The sequence below is a fragment of the Capsicum annuum genome, chromosome 5 (genome assembly GCF_002878395.1).
Source record: "Capsicum annuum cultivar UCD-10X-F1 chromosome 5, UCD10Xv1.1, whole genome shotgun sequence".
NCBI lineage: Eukaryota > Viridiplantae > Streptophyta > Magnoliopsida > Solanales > Solanaceae > Capsicum > Capsicum annuum.
This window is the reverse complement of record NC_061115.1, coordinates 159,353,856-159,372,877: the sequence shown is the minus strand read 5'-3', so window position 1 is coordinate 159,372,877 and position 19,022 is coordinate 159,353,856. Positions and strand designations below refer to the sequence as shown.

Genomic DNA, 19,022 nt, shown 5'->3' with positions numbered 1-19,022 from the left:
AATTTCTTTTCACAAGTATTTTTTATAATAATTTTGTTATATCACTTCTAATTAGTTGTTGTGAGCCATTTAAGACATGTTTGTTTCGCTGTTTTAATCGTGATTTTACTATATCACCCCTAATTAATTATTATGGTCTAGGCATTATGTCACTTAAATTGGAATATAAACAAAAGTTTTATAAATCACAATAATGAAAAATTTATATTAATTAAAAAATGTAATTGACTATCAATGCCACAAAATTTTTGACAAGGAGCATATATTATTTGAAAATTACATAAAAGGTACTGTAAATTACAATAGTTAACATCTTAAAATATCTCAAAAAAAAAAGTAATTTGTTATATATTTAAAAAAAATACGTAAAAAATATTATAAATCACAATAATTAATAACTTAAAATTTTTAAAAGATATAAAATATTTGATTGACTCTCAAAATTATATCAATGTCACTTAAATTGGAATAGAAGAAAAGTATTATAAATCACAATAATTAAAAACTTAAATTATTTTAAAAATATAATTGACTATCAACGCCAAAAAAATTTGAACAAGGAGAGTAACATGTATTATTTGAAAACTATACAATGTGATCGTAAAGAATGCTAAAGGAAGATCGCAATGAGCAAGAATCTTCAAACTTGTATTTGCTGAATGTCTACACACTCTCTGGATTGAAAGAAACTAGAGAATATTTGAGGAAAAACAGAGGACATGTGACAGCCTTGCAAAAGAATTAGCTTACACTTGCATTACCAGAGCTAAACCAACAATCAATACTCTTTAGCATAATTATCGTTTCTAGCTAGCTTGACTATTGCCTCGAGTGGTCTTTTGTTCCCTTCTTGTTGATTGATTAAGATCCTTGTCTTTCCCTTTTCCTGTGAGTATAGCCAGCTGAATTTGTTAAGTTGTGCTTTGATCTGTAATGGTTACTTTGGTAATTAATAAAATCATGTTAGTTACCAAAAAAAAAATCTTAAAATATCTAAAAACATATTAAAAGTAAGATTAATTATCTAATTCTTTTTGTGCCGTATAAATGGAGATAAAAAAAATAGCATATATTGAGCCCGTATTATCTGAAAAACAGTAATATAGGCCCATCAAATTTTTATTTTTCACACTCTTTATCAATTTATACAATTGTAGAGTTTAATTTTGATCGTGAATTAAATTTTTAAAATAAAATTATATATTTAAATAATAAAATCATAATTATTGATAATTTAAAATATTTTAAGAATATTTGCAAAATTTACTTAAAAAATAAATTTGTTTAATTCTCAAAATTCAAAAGATGTCACATTAATTGATATGATTATTATTATAATATTAATTTAGAATAGATGCTGGACCCGTGCATTGCACAGGCTTCTTCTCACTAGTATATATATACTAGGCAGCTTAAGCCGTGCTATGCACGGCCTAATATTAATTTTTAAAAATTTTACATTATGTATAATTCTATAATTTAATTAAAATCTTTATTTATTTGATTGATAAATTTTAAGTTAGGCATATATTATTATACTTAGATCGATGAAATTTGTATAACAATATTTTAAGTTGTTCAAATTTTTGTGACGTTGATAATCAATTATATTTTTTTAAGTAGTTTATTTTTTTAATTACTGTGATTTATAATATTTTCCTTCTGTTTTACTAATTAGAAGTGACATAGTAAAATTATTATAACAAATACTTGTGAAATTTTTTTAAAATGGTCCCATATAAGATGTCAAGTTAATTTAAAATATTAAAAAATAATTTATCATTTTATATCTATTTTATCTTTTTCTATTAAATATTATTAATTTTTTAATACTTAAATAACTAATAATAATTACTTAAAGATAATATAATAAAATTACGATTAAAGCATCTGAAGCAGGCATGTGGACCATGAACAGCCTGCTTTAGCTGCTTATTGTGACGCTATCGCACATGGCTAAATATTTAAGGATAAATTTATTTTTAAAGTGGTGTTGATTAAATAATTTCAAATTGCTGAGCTAAAATAAGTTAGTATATATATTATAGAGAAAATGGTCTATAACCCCTCCAACCTTTACCTGAAATCTCAACTACACACTCGAACTTTATAGAAGTCTTATTACCCCTTTGAACCTTTGATAAAAGTCCTATTACCCCTATGAACCTTTTATTTTTGATATTTTGTGATCCTAAAATGCTGACCTATCCAGGAAGGTGTATACACTTCCCTTAGGCGCATAGGAGTTGTCTAAAGTACACAAATCTGCATTTTTTAAGCCACGTGTAAATCCAGTTTTTTTTTTTTTGATTTTCTTTTTAAAAAATCCTCATTTGTTAGCCATTAAATCTTCCATCTTATTCCTTTTTTTTGCCATTTTCAAAGCATGAAGTTTGGGTTTTGTTGTTTACCATTTCAAAACTTTCAATCGTAACCTCCATTCTAAAATTGAAGCTCTAGGGTTCATAATTTTCTTCAAAAAGATTCAAAACAAAAAGGTTTTTTGCCTTATACGTTTTGTTTCTTCTTTTTCTCTTTCTCAAAACAAAAAGGTTCAAGAACTCATCAATGGTGTCCAAGATTAATTTCTCATCTTCCTCATCTCCAATTCATTTTCTTCTTCATCTTTATCTATTTCAATTCATGGATGTGTCCAAATATAAAACCCACAAAAAAAATTCATTATTTCACTTTAAACAGGAAATTCAAAATTCCATGAGAAATGATACAAAATTACAAAAAAAGGATAAAAATAGAGTTGATGAGGTTCGTTCTTTCTTCTCAAAAAAAAAATCCACACCAATAAGTCTATAGCACTAAATTTTCTTGAAGCAAAAAAACAAAAGAAAAAATGAGAGAGAAAGAAAGAGCTTCCTTTGCAAAATCAACAACAACAAAAACAATTTATTCGATCTCTGACGCTTCTTCCAACTTTTCAACTCCTCGATTCGACTCTAAAATTAAGAAAATCTAAAATAAAATTAACAAGATATACTTTTTCATTTTCAATTTCAAATTAAGAAGAAAGATTATTGTAGATTCTTTTTGATCAGTTTAGATCTGATTCGGATCCTATGACTTGAAATTCACGTAATATTTTTTTGTGGCCATCTTCTTCACCATCTTGTTGCCTCTACGATCGTCAGAAAAATGAAAGGTGAAGAATTTATAGATAAGGGAAAGAGAAAAGAGAAAAGAGAAAGGAGAATGAAAAAGGAAAGAAAAAGGGAAATATTAAAGGAAAAGGGAAAAATAATTAATTTTTTATAATAAAAATAGAATATTAGGTGGTAATATTACGTGGACACGCGTGATAATCACTTCCCAATACATATGTGGTTGTGAGTTTTTAAGGGGTAATAATTTCAATTTTAAATAGATCAGGGGGGTCATAGGACTCCCTAAAGATAAAGTGTGTAGTTGAGATTTTGAGCATAGGTTGGAGGGATTTTAGACCATTTTCTCTATATTGATATAATATATTTGGATGATAGTAAATCATCTCATTAAGTGTAAAGTAAATATTTGATAAATATTACTTATGATATTGTTAAATTTTAAATGGTGTTTATTAAATGATTTAAAATTTTGTATGTAAAATAAGTTTTATATATTTGTGTGGTAGCATAGTAATAATATATAATTAAATTGGGTCAATAAATCTTTACAAATATGTAAATTCAAAAGTTTATAATAATAGTATATAATTATAGATATTTTTTCCATTTATAAAAGAAACGAAAAGGTTTATCATTTATTAATTCTATCTCTTAGAATTTTGTAATTCCTTTTTATGAACTAAAATTTACTTGTTTAGTAAAATTATATGAAAGTTGGAATAGTTTTGATAATTTTCACAGATCATGACCTTTTTTATGTTTATAAAAATAATACTATTACAATTTAAGAAATTAAAATTAATTACACATTTGAATAAAATTAAGGACGTGCACACCTTTTTTAGGTAAACGTGTCAATTATTTAATATGTATGGAGGACAACTATTCTTTTTCTTCTTTTTCTTTTATATTATACTTATATATTCCCCAAACACCTTTGCTGTGTCTTTGCTCCTTTCTTCAAGTTTTTAGTATGTTCTAATTGTTTTTATCACTCTGCTATTCATTCTCTATACAAAATTAAAGCATTCTCTCAAATTGATTGGTCTTTGGTATAGCTTAGGGTGCTCTTTTTCATTTATGTAAGATGATTAGATTTCTTTTTTTTTTTTCTCATTAGCCCTCTTCTTCTTAGTTAAATATTTGTGGGTCTTCTCTATTGAAATGTTGGAAATGGCACAAAAAATTCTATTTTTATCTGTGTTAATAATTTCCTTCAAAAGTGTTCATCTAATTAATTTGAAAATATGGTGTGAATAGGTTATTTGCATGTGATTTTATTTGTCTTGATATTTCTTGAAGTTTTCATGTGTGAACAGATTCAGGACTATAAAACTGCATATTCAAAGCAATTGTATATGGGTGTTTTAATAATTTTTTGGTTAGATATTGTTTGAATTGTTGTTGTTCAAAGTTGCACCATTCTTAGAATCTCCATCATTGAAAAAGCCTACAGTTTATCGCATAGGCAATTGCTCCATCTCTCTCCTATTTTCATCTTTTTTCCTATTTAATTTAATATGATGTTGAAGAAATCACAAAGACGGCAGGACACACAAGGAATTTCAATGAAAAGTCTTTTGGAGTTGTCATTTTATTCCTTGTAATAATGTAAAAGTTTTGATATATCTCAATTTAAAAAAAAAAAATTATTTGCCATGCAATCAACCGACAAATCAGCTGAATTAGCAATTAGGATCTTTGTTCTTGCTGAGAGAACACAAATTGAAGAAAAAATTGAAGCTCAACCTTTGAAAAATTATCTTCAAGAAGACAAGCAAAAGCAGCAGAAAATTAAAGCGGTGAGAGTAAATACCCAATTAAGCAGAAGCAACAGAAAATTAAGGCAGTGAGAGTAAATACACTATTAAAATTACCTGTTGAGATAACACAAAAAATTTGAAGATCAGCCACCTGAAAATTAGTCTTCAAGAAGATAAGCAGAAACAGTAGAGAAAAAAGTTGTATCTATTCAAATAGGAGTAAATCAAAAGTGATTTCTTCGAGGATAAAGAAGAGAAGCTGAGGCGGTGAGAGTGAAAATTTTATTCAAATTATCAAAATACCCTTTCATATATAAAAAAGCTAAATGAGCAGCCTTTTCTATAATAAACATATCAAGGTTTTATTGTCCGAGAGTGGAAAAAACACATGTATATTGCATGTAGCTACAACATATTTAAGCAACAAAAAATAAAAAATACCTAAAATACCCTTAAATAAATTGTTAATTTTAAGACGCACACATGTTGACCATGACATGTGTGCTAACTCATGCTTATATAGAATAACTAGACTTGGTAATTATCCCAATATTGACATTAAAATTTCATAGTTACAACAAAATAAATCTAATAAAGATGACATTGATTCTTAATGAAAGTCACTAAGGTTTACATAGTCAAATATATGGAAGAGGAATAACTATAGAATAACCAGTGAGGCATCAAAATTAATGAAAAAAAAAAAAAGAAATAAAATTATCTGATTTCACACTTGTAGATTGATTGTCTGCTGTCGTAGATAGTTTTTTATTTTTTTTGTTTTTCACTCAATATTTGGTATCAATATTAGAGGCCAATTAATGTCATATTTATGTCAGAAAGTCCTACATTGGTTTGTCATAGATAGTTAAACATACATGCTAAACGAAAATTTTCAAATGAAAGTTTTGGAGTTTGACACTTCGTTTTGGTTAATTTCCAAAATGAGGATTTTAACTTAAAGATTCTGCAGAACCGACTATTGGTTTTTATTGACAAATTTGTATAATAACAAGTGGGAAAATTTTATCGTGGGAGAGGCTTATCACATCATACTTGTGGAAGTGTATTTTTTTAATTAAAAAAAATTATGGGTCCCACATTTTTTTATTAACCAATTTTATATTCATATCCTACACACCTAGCCCCCAAACCCTCCAACCCCATCCCCAGTCGTTCTCTTTCTTTCCCTTTTCTTTACTCGCTCTTTGTTCTTCACTATGTCCCATTATTTTATAAACATGTTTTTTGTGTAATTTCTATGAAAATTGATCTAAGATTTTCATGAGTTGATATAAAATTTAAATATTCGTGATAGGTTATAATTTTTTTTGGAGTGCGCTATGAAAATATATTTTTTCCGCATATATTTAATATCAGAGGCAGCGTCAGAATTTCAAGTAAGGGGATTCAATATTCAAAGAAAACTAAATCGAAAGGGGTTCAACACTTACTATAACCACATAAAAAATAATTTTAATCATGTATAAACAGTATATTTTTCTGTCGAAAGGGGTTCGGACGAACCCCTAAAGAGGGTTGGCTCCGCCTTTGTTTAATATCAAAGTGATTTTTAACTTCGTAGATTTAATTATTTATGAAATGTGTGATAACAACATAACTGAAAGTTGATAAGAAAGTGAAACTCATCATTCCTTCTACCTTCACCTCTTTGTCTTTGAGGTACTCCTAAGGTCTCAAAGACAAGGTCGGAAATACCTTTGAGATAGGGGGTTCGAATGAACTCCTTCGACGAAAAATTCTATTATATATACATGGCTAATTATATATATATATATATATATAGTAGATGTTGAACTACATTCTATTAGTTCGTATGTTCACTTGTGAATTTCCTTAATAAAAATTCTGGCTCCTCCACTGCTCGAAGACATTATTAAAAATTAATAAGCTTTAATTTTTACTCTTAATAATAATGGGTGATAAGCAGACAGCTATTCGACATGTCTGCTTGTGCTTCCTGCATCAATTGCTTCAATCGTCATTTTACTATTTCATCCCTAATTGATTATTATAAGTCATTTAAGTATTAAAAAACTAATGATATTTAATTTAAATTAGAAATAAAATGATAAGTTAAAAAAGATAAAATAAAAATAAAATAATAAATTAACTCTTGATGTTTTGTGCGAGGCTCATTTATATTTTATTCACAAGTATTTTTAATAATAATTTTGTCTTATTACTTTTAATTAATTGTTATAAGTTATTTAAGATATGTCTGTTTTGTTGTTTCAATCATAATTTTATTATATCACCCTAATTAATTTTTATCATCATCTAAGCATTAAAAAATTAATAATATTTAATAAAAATATAAAATACACACAAAATGATATGTCAATATAAAATATTTATTTAACTATCGAAATTATATTAGTGCTACAGAAATTATGATAGAACAAAGAAAGACATAAAGTAACATATATTATTTAAAAATGAGAAGACACATAAACTGGCACTAAGAGAGTATTAATATTTTATTAAAAAATTATGCTAAGAGCATGATAAATCACATATTTAACAACTTAAAAATATAAAAGATCTAAAATATTTAATTGACACTCGAACTTATATTAGTGTCACTTAAATTGAAATAGAAGAAAAAATATTATAAATCACAATAATTAAAAACTAAAATTATTTTAACAATTGACTATCTAAATTATATTTGTGTCTTATAAATTAAAATAAAAAATTAATATATATTGGGCCCGTGTTGAGCACAAACCTTCAATGTCTAGTTCTAATTAGAAGGGAAAAATCAACCTCCTAATAATAGAGGAAAAAGAGAGAAAAATATTGAAAAAAAGAATAGAAAGAAGGACAGAAATATAAGTGGGTTTGAAATTTGTTATACACCATATCCATACATGGGTGAAGAACAAAGAGGGAGCAAAGAAGACGGGAAAGAAAGAGAACAACTAGGGTTGGGGTTGGAGGGTTTGGGGGGGGGGGGGGGGGGGGGGGTTTGGGCAGGGGGTTGAGTGTGTAGGATGGATATGAATATAACAATTGATTAATGATAAAAGAAATGTAGGACCCATGATTTGTTTCATTAAAAAAATACCCTCCCACAAGTATGATATGGTGAGCCTCACCCACGATAAAATTTTTCATAACAAGTGCAACTTGCGGCAGCTCCAAATCTACCTTGTATGTATCAACATTGATTGAATAGTACATGTGGATGAATTTGGTGGTACTCACTTTCTGTTTTATATTATTTGATTTGATTCTTATATTAATACTAGCGGCTTACGCCGTACTACGCATGGCCCAATGTTGATCCTTAAAAAATTTACGTATGTATAATTCTATCATTTAATTAACAATTTTATTTATTTGGTTGATAAATTCTAAGCTAGATATATAATATTATATTTAGATTGATGAAATTTACATAGCGATATTTTAAGTTGTTCAAACTTTTGTGACATTGATAGTCAATTATATATTTTAAATAATTAAGTTCTTAATTATTGTGATTTATAATATTGTTTTCTATTCTTTTAATTAAAAGTGACATAGTAAAATTATTGTAAAAAATACTTGTGAATTTTTTTTAAGTGGTTTCATATAAGATGTCATGTTAATTTAAAATATCAAAAAATAATTGATCATTTTACGTTTTTATCTTCTTCTTTTTATTAAATATTATTAATTTTTTATTACTTAAATTACTTATAATAATTAAATATGGATAATTTGGTAAAATTACGATTGAAGTAGTTGAAACAGTCAGGTCATAAATATATATTTTAGTTTTTTAATTACATATTATTAATTTTACTTATATATAAGAGGGAGTTTAATTTTTTTAATGCTTAAATAACCATAATAAGTAATTAGGGATGATATAGTAAAATCACGATTGAAGCCGCAAAACAAACATGTATTAAAAGTGATATAACATAATAACTATAAAAAATTACTTGTGAAATTAACCTGAGTGAGCCTCATATAAGATGTCAAGCTAATTTAAAACATCAAGAGTTAATTTATTATTTTATGTCTATTTTATCTTATTTATTAAATACCATTAATTTTTTAATACTTAGACAATTTATAATAATTAATTAGGGGTGATATGGTAAAATTACGGTTGAAGCTGTTGAAGCAGACATGTCAGAAATGTTTATTTTACTTATTCGTATTAAATATTATTAGTTTTCTGATACATAAATAACTTATACTAATTAATTAGAGGAGATACAATAAAAATACGGTTGAAGCAGCTGAAGCAGGCAGCTGAAGTAGGCATGTCGATCTGCTGCCTGCTTCAGCACCCAAACTCCCTCTTATATATAAGTAATATATTATTATTTTTTATTTATCCATTTCAGTATATCTAGAGAAATTTGTAATTGTTTCTCTTAGACAAAACTACTAGTTGTAACTTTTTCTGGCTTATATATATACTAGACAAGATACTGTAGTCCGTGCCAGTACGGGTCCAATATATGTTATTTACGTTATCTCAATTTATGTAGCACAAATAACATTTGGAGTGTCAATCAAATTTTTATTAATATAAATTTTTAAATAATTTAAGTTGTTAATCATTGTGATTTATAGTATCTTTTATGTAATTTAGTAATTTATGTTACTCGTTTTGTCCCAATTTTAGAATTTAGTGAGTCAGTCAATTTTTTTTTACTAATATATTTTTTTAAAATATTTTAAGTTGTTAATCTTTGTGATTTTAGTATCTTTTAATTTAATTTCAAATAATTTATGTTACTTGCTTTATCTCAACTTATGTCACACTATTAGAATTTTAAAAGTCAATCATATTTTTTACTTTATGTTTTTAAAATATTATAAGATGTTAATAGTTATGACTTATAATTATTTTTTTGCATAATTTTTAAATATATAATATTTTATGAAAATAATAAATAAATTAAAATAAACAAAGTACTAAATTTTTAAAACATGTTAAATTAGAAAACATCATTTGGATCAACAAATTACTAAATTAAAACAATAAAGCATGTAAATTATAAAATGTCAAAACTATCCAGTATTTACATGACACAAATATAATTTAGATAATCAATTAGATTCTTAATATATTTTTAAATATTTTAAATTGTTAGCTATTGTAATTTATAATATTTTTTATGTAATTTTCAAATAATATACGTTACTCTCCTTATCCAAATTTTTGTGGCATTGATATTCAATTATATTCTTAAAATAATTTAAGTTTTTAATTATTATGATTATAATATTTTTTCTTCTATTCCAATTTAAGTAGCATTGAAATAAATTCGAGAGTCAACCAAATTTTATGATTGAAGAAGCAAAGTGGATATGTCCTAAATGACTTATAATACCTAATTAGAAGTGATATAGCAAAATTACTATGAAAAAATATTTGTGAAAAAAAATTAAATGAGTCTCATATAAGATGCCATGTTAATTTAAAACATAAAGAATTAATTTATCATTTTATGTTAATTTTATTTTTATTAAATATTATTAAATTTTTAATACCAAAATGACTTATAATAATTAATTAGGAATGATATAGTAAAATTACGGTTGAAGCAGCTGAAGTAGACATGTCATAAATGTCTATTTTACCTTTTTTTAAATATTATTAATCTTTTTATATGTAAATGTCTTACAATAATTAATTAGGGGTAATATAGTAAAATCATGGAGCAAACATACTTGTGAATTTTTTTAAATAAGTCTCATTAAGATGTCCTATTAATTTAAAATATCAAGAATTGATTTATCATTTATATCTATTTTATTATTTATTAAATATTATTAACTTTTTACTACCTGGATGACTTATAATAATTAATTTGAGGTGATATAATAAAACTACGATTGAAGCAGCTGAAATAGACATGTCATAAATGTCTATCTTACCTTTTTTAATTAAGTATTATTGATTTTATTATATATAAATGACTTAAAATAATTAATTAGAGATAATATAGTAAAATCACAGAGTAGGTGAATAAGCAGGCATGTTGACGAAGAGCTGCCTGCTTCTTCACTCTTATTAATAGTATTAATAACTAGATAACTATTCACATGCTTTGCACAGGCCCAACGTGAAAGCCAACGTATAATACCTATGTTTGTCTCAAACAATGAAATTAAAGAACATGAATCTACATAATAGTATGATAGGGCACAACATTATAGACATTTTGAGCACCAAAATTTGACACTATGCACCATAAGGCCCGAAATGTAAATATAAATGAACATCGACTTAAAACGATAATTTTTAATATAATAACTATTTGAAGTACTCTCTAAGGAGCCAAGTTTTACAAGATAGTTATGTACATTTTTTTTAAGAAAGTGTGATGCATCGTGTAATCGGTTCTTTTGATTGTTGATGATAAGATTGAGACCTGTTATGAAAGGTAGAGAAGATGTAGAATTAGTATTCATAGGATTATGCGATTAAAAAAATGATTATATAAAATTTGGTTGAAATGGTCGTGCATATATATATATATATATATATGAAATTAAGTGTATAACTATGCAAGTAAAAGGCACAAATATAAGTAAAACTGTCGCTTTTTTTCTTATGCAATGTTTGGTTCGATGTATTAAAAATAACATGATTACATAATTTCTAAAAAAAAATTTTTTACATAATACCCTCAATATATATGTTGATAAGGATGCGGAAAATTTTTTCAAGGAATAATAGTGTCTTTAATCATGTTAATACATGCATTAGATCAATTTCATTACTAATGCCATGGATTTTGAGGTATTAATAATACACACATCAATACTCAATAGAGTGTATAACTAATGCAAGCATTAGTTATACATAGGGTGAAATATATACCAAATAAAGTACTACTAATACACATTAAACTAATGCATGCATTAACTTTTCCAATGCACTCTACCAAATGACCCCTTAGAGTATAGCGATTGAAACCAAAATGGTACATAGAATGTATATCTCATCCATTCAACACATGATTTTCATCTCATATTTATTTTCTTATTAGAGCAATAGATGCAACAAGTAAAAAAGTAGCATTCCAACAAGAACGCCAACAATTGCATCATTTGCTTGACATGGTCTGCTTAAATGATGTAAAAGAATAGAATAAGTATAGAGGAATACAATTTCTTTCACATAGTACTCGTAACATATGACGATACCACAAAATATAGAAGCTAAAATGCAGTAGTATTTCCATTTTGATAGTAAATCTTCAATACTTTTAAAGATTAGATGATATTTTATATCAAACCTGTAAATCTTCCTTAGGGAGAAGGAGCAGGGAAACATCGTATTGAGTAGTGAACTCTAATAATCTTGAATTATCATGTGGTAATGCATGATAACCGAGACATGTAATCTGATATGCTGGCTATTAATAGTTGTTGTAGAAGTTTTCTAGTACCTCGATGTTAAAGTCGCGTTTAGCAAAATTTGAATCTGGAGCTCTAATTAGCAAGTAGAGCTTCTTCACATTTGGCTAGACTCTGAGCATCTTTTTGGAGAGAACTACAAGAGTGGACAATAGAAGTATTAGCAACACTAATATTATTCACAAAGCATTATTGTACAATCTAAATGAGAGAAATAGAAAAAGTACTATTTGCTAATGTTAGGTAGCCAGTTATACCAATGATGAAAATGGTCTTACTCTCGAGAAGCTGGAGGCCAATGCTACGCGATTTTATTGCACTATAAATATTTAAACATGAGATATTATCAGGTTGTCAGTACTAGAAATGGATAACTATTTATTGTGGGAAAATTATACTTCCTACTCAGTGTTCGATATCTAATTTGTGCCTGACTAATTCAAATTTGCATCAAAAAGTATCAATAATTGCAAAAATAAACATACAAAGAACATTTGATAACAATATATACAATTGCATGAGATGAATCAGCGAAACTAAACAAAGAATAATTTAAGCAATTACATGAGATGAATTAGCGAAATTGAACAAAAAAAACTGATAACAATTTAAGTAATTAACAAAGAAGAATAGAGAAATTAACAAAAGAGGAGAAAAATAGATGACAATAACCAAATCAAGAAGAGAAGTAGCGGGTTTGGCTGAAGACAACGTTTGTCAAAATAATTCACACGCGTAAGATTTTTAGTGAACAAAAATGAAGCGAAGAAACATCTAGTTCTTTTTAATTATGTGTTCAGTTATAGTTTGGGTAAGTTGGGGTCCTGCCCCAACCAACTTCTTTGGTACAGTTACAATTTCTCTTAGAGGCTTCGTAGACAGTGTTTAGTTGTCATACGTGGTCATAGTTGTACATATCCCCTTATCATTGTTTGTAAATTGCAACTCCTCCGCACAGTATATATGTTATCCACATAGCTGACACTCATACAGTTCTTGTTCGACATGCCTAGGCTTGGGTAGGAGCGTGACAAAAGTGGTATTAGAGCCTTACGTTTAAGGTGTCCTAGGGAATCTACGAAGCTGTGTCTAATAGAGCCCCACTTATGGATGTGTTGTGTGTTATATTTATAATGAGGGATCTGATTGGGCATTTAGGATTTTTAACCTTTTTTCATGATCTAGATCGTGCGACAAAGTTAATTTATAAAGAGTCATTTCTGATTGACATTCTACTTAATTGCCATACAGATTCATCCTATTAAAGGCAACCTCAAATCAGGCCAATGAATCAGATACTAGTATTTCCAATAGGAAGCTTATAGCTAAAAGCCCGGCCACGGACTTAAACTAAGATTTGAAATAGTTTGGTGAGTTTAAGCCTTCAAGTTCATACTTGCTTGTAGAATAAAAGTTTATAGAGATTCAGGTGGACTTACCATTATAATTACATCAGTGTTGGTTATTGCAGTAGGACCTATAGGGAAATTATTCATATGATTATTCAGTTAATGATTGTTTAACTACAGACATAGAAAGCGACGTATGCCGATATAAATACTGCAAAGAATGGATTTTCAAGTTTGAAAGCTTCTCCGCGTGATCCCTTTAGTACTTATAGAATTCGAGTACATGGAGAATGCTTAATATTTTCTTGGTAATATACTCATAAGTTTTGGGATAACGTATACTTTCAGAGTAGAGGCAATCAAATTGGGTCTTTATGAGTTTAAGATACACTAATAGCTTTTAATATTAGCTAAATGTACCTTATCAATGTTAATTAAAGATATCCATGACTGGTCAACTAGGCAAAGATGCTTTATAATATATTTTTCAGGCAAATACACGGATCATCCCCATAGAATATGTGCATTTGATTATGTTGAGTAGGAAATGACCTGGATATTTGAATCCTTGGTAGGCTAGCAAGTTCAGGGATAAGTGTTATCATTTTGTAGGAATATATGGGTAGGGATTACCCCATTGTGATTTGTTTAAAAAAAACAAAAATGGTGTGTGGTCAAAGGTTGGAGTTGGAAATATCGAGGAGCTAGACATAAATTAAGAGTTATCATTTGTGCCTAGAATAGATCAAAAGACAATATTGATTAATTGATTATAAGAAGGAAATTGTTACATTTGAAGAATCGTAAAATATTATTTGAACATCTTAGACTACGTATATATGTGAAATAACGTGCCTAGTTAGAATATGACTTTTATGAATTTTTTTTATATAGAAAGAGAATTATATAACTTTAGTGGATTGTGGTGATATATCGTGAGAAATAATATTAGTATCACTTTGAGGTTTGGTACCCTTTTTATACGATAGTGGAAGTTGGCAGTCAATTAGTAGGCCCCCTCGATAAGAAATACATTGATCTAGAACGATGCTTGAGAATGCACTTGCGTAGGAGGACAAGAATATATCTAGAGATGTATAGATTGCCAATAGTAGATTATAGATGTCTTAAGATATAACAGTTATTTATTCACTTGATTTCACACGATCGTACTCATTTGTTAGGTATCTTTGCAGCCTAACTAGATACTTCTTGGGTATTGAGGAAGTTTATAAGGTTTTCTTCTGAAGGAAAGAATGGAATATATGTGTTCACCTGATACATGTTCATCATAAACTTACTAATCACAGCTTGGCTTAGAAAAATGTAGGATTACCCTTAAATATATTGTTGTTCATTTTTGTTTTTTTTATATGATTATAGAAATTTTGCCAAGCATAGTTGAATCTAAGTTGTTAAGTCCAAGGTGACTAATCTTTAGGTGTCATAGAGAGATAGCAAAATGACTCTATAAGTATATGGTAAACAAGAATTTTTGGGTTACGTTGTCTTTAGCATCCCGCTTATCCATTTGTCCACCAATTTATATGTGCTATTGGATACCAAGTTCCATGATGGCACCTGATATTGATAGAAGAAAAACGGTTTAACTTGCTACTCTAGTAAGAGGTTTATAAAGTATTACCCTCTGTCATTGCCCTATTAGATAACTAAATAAACTAATAGTAATAGTGTCCAGTTCTTGTGTTCTAACATATATGAAGGAGGATATTCTAGGACTGAAAGAAAGGATAACCAGGTTACATAGACCACGCTCCCTCTTACAAAAATATAGGAGAATATGGATAGAAGTAGCCTTAGTGTTATTTGAAACTAGCAGAACTATGCTCGTACAAAAATTAGGACTAGATGACTCTATGAAATTTCTCATAGGTTACAAAGGTTATAGATCTCAACAAGATTAAGTTGTCATGAATTCAATATGTATATGTTATAGCTAACTTGCTAGCAGGATAATATGTATTGTGTGTATGGTAACTTAATTGTTTACGTACTACTTATTTTCATAGGTTATTAGTATTTGTTATTCGTTTATGAGGGGTTAGTTATATACATGTTATTTATAATATAGATTCTTGTTTATAGGTTTTACATATTTTGTGAATCATTGTTTATATATTACATGTTTTATATAGAACGTGCTTATAAGTTTGGTTCATAAAGTGTTGATGCACAAATTACATATTTCAGAGAAAATTTGATTATAGTCTACATGCATGCTCATTAGTGGCTATTCATTTAAGGTCCTAGGGTTATTATTTACATGTCACAATCGTCATATGTTGTTTGTTTTTACATCACATATTCTAAAAGCATAATTGTTCAAGTGTTATACATTTCATGAGTTTATAGGATTAGAATGTAAAGTTTTTTTGCTCATATGATAGATATTTAATTCTTATAGGTTATAGATGTATCTTCTCAAAGATTATATTTCACATGCTCATAGGTCATAATCAAGTTATTTACATATTATGAGTTTTCATAACGTTAAAATTTATGTATCAAGCACTTCCATAGTTTACTTGTTTACATAAGGATACGATAAATGTTACGATATAGTTCATTTATCTACATGTTATGTATATATCCTAGATTGTTTTCATAGCTTATGGGTTGGATAAATTATTTGTTTATATGTGGTATAGTTATTTGGATATAATATGTTTCTGAGAGTATGCATTTAAGAGTATCAAGGGTCTATTTGTTTGTATGATATACGATTTTTTGTTTATGTGTAAATATTCATTTATGAGTTTTATAATGGAGACATTTAGGGGCTATGATTAGCTTACCTACTCGCTATGTACTTTTACAATTCTAGAACCCATGTACTAAGTGCTCTTATATTATATCTTCCTATAGATCAGAAGTAACTTATTATTTATTATATGTTTCACTTTTTATAGCGACATGTATTAGGTATTAAGATTATACCCGTCTATATAACCAAATGATAGAGTTCGTGCTCTAGTACATCTATTCATATGCTAGTTTTTTTTGTTTAGCCCACATGTTCATAGATTTCAGAGTTTACTTGCACATTGATTACATGTTCCTATATTATACTATTTCATAAGTTACACATCTGCCAAAATTTATATATTTATAAGTCAAAAGTCTTTTTTGTGGCTTAGATATCTATATGAGCATATGCACTTCATGCTTATTTGCTAACGTGTTACAGTTACTGTATGATTTGATTGATTAGACAGGTATTACCTAGGAAAGGCATTACATGGCTCCATAAAATCGACAAGCTGAGCTCTAAGTGTATAAGAAAAAGTAAATGATGTATGACTCTTATATTAATATACAGAGACAATCCAGTTGGCTTAAGTGCGATGATAGCCTCCAGATAGAGCTATAGTGCACCCAACATTTCTTGTGTGTATACCATCCTAACATTTTGAGGATATGATTTATACTTATTCTCCCTGAAATCTGAACTGTTTTGCTCTGGTGAGTTATTTCAATACAAGGGCAGAAGGCGAGATACTTAACTTATTTTAAGAACCATCTGAACGTACATGATGCGTAACTATGATTCTAGAAACTTGCATAAATACATCTTTGAAATGCAGAGTATAAGGTAAGTTATCGTATTATTTATAGCTATCATTCAATTATAAGGCCAAATGGAGCCTCGTGTATTATTTGTTGGATATTATCTTTGTCGTGACATTCTGTGAAGCGTATGTGAATATAATTTGGCTTGTCTTTGTTGTGACGCTCTGTGAAACGTATGTGTATGTAATTTGGCTTGTCTTTGTTGTGACGCTCTGTGAAGCGTATTTTAATATGTTTTGGCTAGATGACAGGTTCCAGTAGGCCTATTTATAAGGAAAACTCTGTCGAAATTTTTAAAAAATTTAGGAGTTAGCCAAATTTTAAGACCTTAAGATAGATTAAGGGAAGTGAATGTTGAGTAAAGGATCTCCTGAATGTTTTGGGTATTGTAAAGTCAAAGTATGGTACACGCATCATTCGAGGACGAATGATCCTAAGTAGGGAGATTGTAACACCTCGATTAATTTTAAAATATAATTTAATATTTTAGATGAGTATAACTCTTAACCCATAGAGATTTATTTGGTACATATATTTTTACAAAAATTATACTTGGTGAGTATATATATGTGTGTACGTATGTAAATATAGTAAATGCAATGTGTATGGTTATGGCAGATTGGTTAACAACTAAATGAGAGGTTTTTATCTAATATATATATATATATATATATATATATGTATATATAGATATAGATATATTTGATGCAGTGGGGACCTCTTTAAACTCTTTTTAAAAAGAATAGTTGTGAACTAAAGGGAAAAAAATAAATTCTCTTTACTTGGCCATGTCTTCCAAAGTACGTTTCAACCTAGGGAAATCCTTTTGTTTCCCTTTTCTTTGCTCAACAAATTTGCAAGAAAATTGGGGAATAAATAAAGAACATACTAGTACTAGTACCTAAAGAAAAGAGTAGCCAAGGTCCCTTCTCTCTTCCGTTTCCTTTTCATTTTCTTCCAACATTAAGGGATTGTTTTCAAATCTATGGTTAGGATGAAACCCAAAAGGTAAATTCTCTACCTCTTTCTTGAGTTTAATTATTGATAAGTATTTGAGGATATTGAATTTGGCTCTTTGTACTAGCTCTTCAAATGGGTTAAATAAGTTAGGGTTCTAAAAAAAATAAAAGAGGGGAAAAGTTAAAATTGGATAGAATTGATGGAATTATGTGCAAAGTGAGCTATTTGGCAGTGAAGTAAGTTGTTATATACATGGATATGTTTGTAGAATTTTCTTCATTAAGCATAAGAGTTGTTAATTGTCTAAGTACTATTGTTGAAGGTTGTGGAGCTTTATATCCACTAGGCATTCGATAAAATGTCGTAGTGATCCAATTATTTAATTTCATAGTTAAGTATGACGTGTACAAATTATGGCTCTGTAGATTGAATCTTTGGAGTCGTTTGAAACCCGCAAATCTACTTTATTTATGAAGTCCTCGAAATATCCTACCGTAAGATAAAGAGTCAGCTCGTTGTATATTGTGGAACCCAAAATTGAGGTATGTAAAGCTAAAACCTCCTTCACCTTTAAGGAACGACTTGTAAGCATTTGTTTCTCCAAAAAAATAGCCGATATAGTCTACTTGATATATGTGAATAGGGTTTTCAATTTCTATATGCCAAACACATGACCACATATCTTTTTCATTCAAAATTACGCGCATTCATGTTTCTTGCATCAAATTGTTGAGGTCAAAATATTTGTGCTACTCCTGCCAAGTTAAGTATCTATAGAGTTTGTTCGTCTTCATTAGAAATTCTTAGAAGTCACCTAGTATACCGTCATATGCTATAGATTA

At 28.1% G+C, this 19,022-nt stretch overlaps 1 long non-coding RNA gene across 2 annotated transcripts; it reads right to left on the bottom strand.

Annotated features, from left to right (window-relative positions):
- Positions 1–608: 608 nt before the first annotated feature.
- Positions 609–5,138, bottom strand: LOC107843499. 2 transcript variants are annotated; one of them, XR_001666408.1, is made up of 2 exons: positions 4,997–5,138; positions 609–940 (listed from the first exon to the last, which is right to left on the bottom strand). It is a non-coding gene; the product is annotated as an uncharacterized LOC107843499 (long non-coding RNA). The 2 variants fall into 2 exon arrangements; XR_007055959.1 differs by having other exon boundaries at positions 609–928.
- Between the last annotated feature and the right edge of the window lie 13,884 nt (positions 5,139–19,022).